The sequence below is a fragment of the Carcharodon carcharias genome, chromosome 28 (genome assembly GCF_017639515.1).
Source record: "Carcharodon carcharias isolate sCarCar2 chromosome 28, sCarCar2.pri, whole genome shotgun sequence".
NCBI lineage: Eukaryota > Metazoa > Chordata > Chondrichthyes > Lamniformes > Lamnidae > Carcharodon > Carcharodon carcharias.
Window position 1 is genome coordinate 38,121,162 of NC_054494.1, and position 7,106 is coordinate 38,128,267.

The window sequence follows — 7,106 nt, forward strand, 5'->3', positions numbered from 1 at the left end:
GCTTCAAGTTCAATTCAAGGAACAGGTTTCCAGGGGAGACAATAGCTGACTATGTGGCTGTTTTAAAGGCATTAACTGAGCATTGCAAATTCAGAGCTTTCATTAGTGATATGTTGAGAGACCGGCTGATACGCAGGATTGGAGATGATATTATTCAAAGGCCTTTGGTAGCCAAAACTAATCTAGACATCAATAAAGCATTAGAATTAGCCACAGCTATGGAGGGCGCTGTTAGAAATTCCAAAGTTATAAAAGATACACAAAATGGCGCCGTCCATCTGGTCAAGCGGGAACAATCTGGCAACAAAAGGCGCAAAAACTTCGGACTCCACGGAAAGACGGGAAAGGCTGTCTAGCTCCAGACCGTTGAAAAACAACGAGACTGCAGTGAAAACCCACAAAATGATTGAGAGAAATACATCCAGGCCTCCAGTGAGCCAACGACAACTCAAACAGGTCGAGATGCTTCTTCTGCCAGCGCTATGGCCCCATAATGTGGCACTGCAGAGAAAGGCTAAAACAGCAGAAGGAAAATCGTGAAATACGCCTCATGGAAGAGCCAGAAGGAATAGAGTCAGACATCCATCCATTATAGAACGTCAAGGTGGGTAGAACCGAGCCAATCCAAGTAGCCATTACAGTTAATGGACACCCCACTAAGATGGAAGTTGATATGGGAGTGTCGATGTCCGCAATTGGAGAGCAAACATTTAGATACCTGAGTAAAGGAACCCATCCTTTGAAGTTAGAAGTTTTGGACACAAAGCTGAGGGTGAAGAAATAAGACTGAAAGGGGTATGTCAAGTCAAGGTGGAGTATGAGGAACGGTCTGCAAAATTACCCCTATTTGTAATGTCAGGCAGGGGACCGAGTCTCCTCGGGAGGAACTAGCTGGAAGAGATAAATCTTGAGGGCCCACTAAACTCCCAATTCAAAACCAGGCATTTTTCTGCAAGAGAAAACGAGTATGCAAAGTTCCAATGGGAGAAGCCTGTAGAGGTGTTACACAGGGACAAAGATCAAGCTGAAGTCAGCATCCTTCGAAAGGAAATGGAAAATCTATTAAAGGACAAAATTCAATCAGCTCCAAAGTTGTGCCATGAAAAGGATATGAAGAAGAAAAAGAAGAATTAAGTCTGTCTCTGGCCGAATTAAGGAACAAATTAGTGGAGAAGGGGCAAGGATATATGATTCGCTTGGAAACTATTAATGAGAATTGGAAAGAATTGACAGAGCTGAAGCAGCAGCTGTGTAAAAGCCCTGAAGTTGTAAAGCCAGAAGGCCCTGAATTCTCAGAAGAGCTGTCGGAAAATCCGACTACTGAGCACATTCACATTCAGCTTGCGCCTGAGTCTAGTCCAGCCAACAGCGAAATTAAAGAGAAGACAGAGATACGGGTCAGTGCTCCCAAGAAAGGGACACGCAGGAAGAAAGAGAGATTATTGACAGTCCTCGGAAAGTTAAACAAAAATAATTTGTTTCCCCCTTTTCCTCTTTTTCCTCACACATCATGTAGCTCATCACTGTGCTTGTTGCCCTTTATCTGTTTCAGCTTGATGGGGAAGAGCAGCAGGAGTGAATCCGACTATAGCCAGAAGATGATGAAATCATCCACTGAGGGACATAGTGGGCAATTGCCTCTGAAAAGGAGTCTCGGAAACACCAGACAAAGTTGTTGGGCTCCGACGCTCAACCGGTCAAAGAAGGTCTCCTGAGAGACTTGACCTATAAATAGTTATTGTGTAAATAGTTAATGTGTTTTAAGCTTGTTAGCTGTACTTTTAAGTAAAGGGTGAAGGATGTGGTAAAGTGAAGTACCCTGTCCTTTTAAGAGAATGCAAGTGTACTGATCATGTGACAGCACTGACGAATCACTGTACATTGTGAGCAACTGGGAACTGTAAGTCTAGTTCTGGAGGTTTCTGAGTGATCATGTATGATCTGGTCCCCTGCCCTATGTCTCAATAAACCACCATTGTTTATTCTTACATCGGACTCTCCCCACTATTGATTACAAGCGGTAACTGAAGAGAACATAGGAAGACGTGCAGTTAGAGTGTGGTTGGCCAACGAACTCTTTTACCCAAGACATAAAATCCCCTCACTCCCCCCCACCCAGAGCAAATTTAAAATAGGGTGCGATGACGGAAGGTCAGCAATACAACGTCATCAGAGCAGTCTCCAAAATTACAGAAGGCAAGTGGGAACAGAAATCGGCAGCCCGCCCGCCATTTTGAAATGGCCAAGTAACAAGCTGTTGCGCTTGTTAAGCACCCAGTCGTCTGCAGTTTCTCGTTGTCTGCTGCATGTTTTGGGCACCAGGCATTTGAAAAGTCTGAGAGTTTTACGGCAGCTGTGATAAGGCTGCACAGGGCGGAAGGAAGGGCCAGTCACTGGGACCATGGCTGAATATACCAGCAGATTCTGGTGGTGGAGGTAGCAGCATCTGTATGGATTTTTTTAAACTTTATTTCTTTATTTTTTCATTGAAGTTCAATAAAGTTAAGAGAGATTCAGAGGGTCGGGGACCCTTAAACTTGTAACTGTGAACGACTACTGGCATTATCCCTCTGCCACATGATGTTACGGCCTACAATCCCAATTGGTCATGGAGCCCCCCTTTTGCATCTCTAATTAGTCTCCTTCCTGGCTAGTGAATGGCCACTAATTGACTGTCAGACGCTTGATTGGGTGAGTTGTGTTGGCAGGGGTGGCAACAAGCAGACCACTCATGTTCTGCTCTGCCTCCCTTACCCTGCCAAGAAATGTAACATCCAGCCCATGGACACCATTGCTGATAACTCAGCTTTACAATTCCAAAAGTGACTTGATTAAATTTAAATTCACCAACTGCCATGGTGGGATTTGAATGCATTTCCCTGGATACTTAGTCCAAGCTTCTGGATCACTAGTACAATAACATATCCACCAAGCAACCAGGCCACCTCTGTAGTAAAATGTCCCAAGGCACTACAGAGGCTAAGTTAGCTAGAAATGGTCAAAAACAGCCACCTATTCCATTTCTCTGGCCTCAGAACAACATTGGCAGAAATCAAGGAGCAGAAAGCCTGAGTATTTTAGCCCCAGGTAATGTTTATTCCTTGGAACAAGACAGCATGAAAGAAAGCAGAGAGATTTTCTCCAAAAACCAGTGAGCTACAAATTAGAACTGATTGGCCTTCTGTTTCATAAGAATATTTCATTCTAAAAATTGTAATGATATAAAGCCGACGTCTTGCATATTCACTAACTCCAAGAATCCGGATTTTAAAGAATTTTACTTTTCTAATTTAGACCTAAAAGCCTGGAATTACAAAGATATCTCTACAGCACAAAAACAAGCCATTTGGCACACCAGTCCATGCCATTAGTTATGCTCCACATGAGCCTCCTCCCACCCCTCTTCATCTCATCCCATCATTATAGCCTTCTATAAGCGGAGCAATGAAGATTAGCGCTACGCAAGAGGCCAGAATTGGAGGCAGAGACCTCAGAGGGTTGTGGGGCTGAAGGAAGTTCCAGATATAGAGGGTAGCAAGCCCATGGAGGGACTTGAAAACATGGATGAGAATTTTAAAATCGAGATGGTTGCCGGATCAGGAGAGAATGTAGGTCAGTGAGCACAGGGTTGGTGGGTGAAGACGACTTGGTGCGAGGTTGGGATTGAAGCAGCAGAGAGCAAAGAGGTGTTATGTTGTGTAGTGCACAACATACTATCATTGCTACTGATTTTTCAGAGCACTTTTACTCATGCCTTCTGCACCTCTTCAATTCCAAGTCGATACTGTTAACTGCAATTCAAAGCAATGTGATTAAAGTGTAATGCATACAGAAAGTGAATATTATATAATATATTTTAATACAGAAATAAAATTAAAAGTTCTTAAGCATATTTCTATGTTAAAAATCATGTTTATAATTCACACATCCTCTCAGTTTCACACTTGCTCTTTGTCATTCTTATTACTCACTGTGAGTAATGCCAGTTTAAAAATATCTAAATGTTTCATCCAAATGAATCCAAGTCCCTCTCTGCTTTCAGAATGATCCAGCTGCAATGCCAGAGGGAGAAGTGCTAGGCCAAGTTTTTTTTCCATTCATTCATGGGAAGGGAGTGCCACTGGCAATGGCAGCCTTTATTCCCCATCCCTAATTGCCCTCAGGAAGGTGCTGGTAAGAAGGAGTTCCAAGCTTTTCACCCAGACACAGCGAAGGAACAGCGATATTGTTACAATTCAGGATGCTGTGTGACTTGGAGGCGAATTTGCAGGTGGTGGTGTTCCCATGGGTGTGCTGCCCTTGTTTTTCCAGGTGGTAGAGGTCACGGGTTCGGAAGGTGCTGCCGAAGGAACCTTGGCAAGTTGCTGTTGTGCATCTTGTAGGTGCAGATCGCGCCTTCTCATGATAACCATTTCGACTTGATGTCAATGTCCAGACCTTGGGTGTCACCATGAGACCTTGTGGTGATGTCTGCCCTGGACGAAAGGGGTTGTGACTCAGAGTTCATTCAGGACACAAAAGCTCAAGTAGACATTGTCTGTTATCATTGACCTTGGCCACCCTGATGACAACCGAGGCACGTCAGCCATGAACCCACTACCTCCCCGAACACGTGCATTGAAGTCACCCAGGATGATTTGTCTCACAGCATTTCGAATGTTCCTCAGAAAGTCACCTGCGGAGTTGTAGAAATGCTCTTTGTCCAGGAGGCAGGCATACAGAGTTGGAGCAAGGGCACACATGATGTTGACTGTGCCTCCATCAGACAATAGCTGAAGGAAGATGAGGCGCTCCGAGTTTCCCACTGGCGACTCAATAGACTGTGTCAGCCAGTTGGTCACTGCAAAGCTTACACCATACTCATGGTGGTCTTCAAGACCAGTAGAAGTTGTAATTAGCCTAGTGGGTAGAGCCTATGTCCGCTAATCTGTTGTCTTTACAGTGGCAATGTCGACACCAAGCTTGGTCAATCAGGGTCAATCAAGGTCCAGATCACCACAGATATAGATGTGATCCTTGTGCTTCAGATGTGCCATTATCTGGCCCCTCTCACGGCAGCCAGCCCCCCACTTCTTGTGCCCACTGGTGAAACCCAGCCTAGCCACTATTCCCTTGGTGGAGCCTCCATCTTGGCAAACTAAATTAAATTAAATTCAACCCCCTCACCAGACCATCGCCTCAGCAATTTAACCCTTTCTGTACAACCTACACCTCAATACGAAACCACCTCAGTGAGCCCCATTTGAGCTCTACATCACCCCCCCAAAAGCTCCCCATCACAACATTAACTCCCCCCCACAGCAAGCCCTCACCATAGCTCTAGTAACTGAAGGTATAGCCTCTCCTGCTGTCTATCAGGGGTCACGTGATGTTCTGGGAGGCTCCGTCCAATGATACCTAAGCTCGGGTAATCCAGGGGCGGGGCTTCCTTATGAGAGCACTGATGGCGCATGTAGCACCCAGAAAGCTCTCTGTAATAAAGTTTATCTGTTTCTTGTTGAAACTTGTCCACTCCGTTGAGTCATTACAATAGCACTAAGTCCTCCCAATAAATTCCCTCACCACAGTACTAAATCTCCCAAGAATCTCTCAAAAACCCTCTCACTGCTGCTCCAAATCCTGCCAAAATAGACCCACAGCACAGCACTAAAACCCACCAAATAAACCCCTCACCACAGTGAACGATCCCCTAGCCCCCCCTTAAAAAAATCCTCGCCACAGCAATAAATCTGCCAAAAGTCACTCCTGAACACAGCAAAATCCTCCCCCTAAAAAGGAATGAATGATCGCTCATTGTGACACTAGATGTCCCCAGTCAGCCTCTCACTCAGCGCTAAAAACCAGGCTAGAGAACATGCGGCACATGAAGCCTCACGATGCCTTGGGGGGAGACCCAGCTGATCCTGCAGCACCAGGAGAGTAACTACCTGCATTACAGAAGTGCTGGAGGGAAAGCTATCTCCCCCGCCTCCCCCCACCCACACCACCACCCCCCCAATTCCCACAGCTGCTCCACTCCTCGACTCTAAAGAACAGCTCCCAGGGCCAATCCAACTCCCCCTCTCCCCCTCGGATTCCATCCAGCCCCGGGCTCAGACTTCACTCTGCACCAGGGCACCCAGCTCCACCTCCCCTCAGCCCAGGAAAAACCCCGCTTAAAAGCGGCCTTCCCTCCCGCTCACTGACTCTCGCCTGCTTACCTCTCATCCTTCATATAGGGTTGCCAACTGCGATTAAATGTATTCCTGGAGGTTTCATCACATGACTTGCCCCCACGTTCCGGCCATTAGTCGGTCAGCACATCCATTCTTGTGATGTAAGGCCTTCCTACACCAACTCGAAAACAAAAAGACTCATTACCCAATTGGATGATGCTTGACTGTCAGCCAAACAACAGCCGTTATTTACCATTTTCAATATTTTTACATCTAGTAAAGAGAAATGTTCAAGGAAAATGATAGAAAATCCCAAGCCTTTTTCACGTCCCCGTGATGTTTCTCCAGGGTCGCTCACAGCAGTGACCTGGAGATTGATCTTCAATTCCTGGAGACTCCAGGCCAATCCTGGAGGGTTGGCAACCCTAGAACCTAGTGAGACTACAGTCAACATGAGGAAAAACCTCCACCCTCAATGCTGGCTCCCCGCACCCCAAGATCAGTCACAGGGACTCGAAACGTCAACTCTGTTCCTCTCTCCACAGATGTTGCCAGACCTGCCGAGTCTTTCCAGGGTTTTCTGTTTTTATTTCAGATTTCCAGCGTCCGCAGTATTTTGCTTTGATCCATTTGCTAAATGATGTGCACCGCAAGGCAGTCAGGATTGTGCAGTAGCTGGCTGGGGGGTCGGAGGGGTGGGGGGTGGTGGGGGTTGGGGGTTGTAGTTCAAGCACAGCTTCTCGGGGTGAAAAACCCGGCTAGAAGATCATTTGTGCCCAACTGCAAGAGGGTCAGGTCGCAGAGTGAAACATGGATGGTACATAAATATAAATATGAATGACGTTTTACATTGGTGGGGGTGGGGGGTGGAGGAGTGGGGTTGGGTGGGTGGGTGGGTGGGGGGGGGGAAGAGAGAGAGAGAGAGAGAGAGAGAGAAAGAGAGGGGGAATT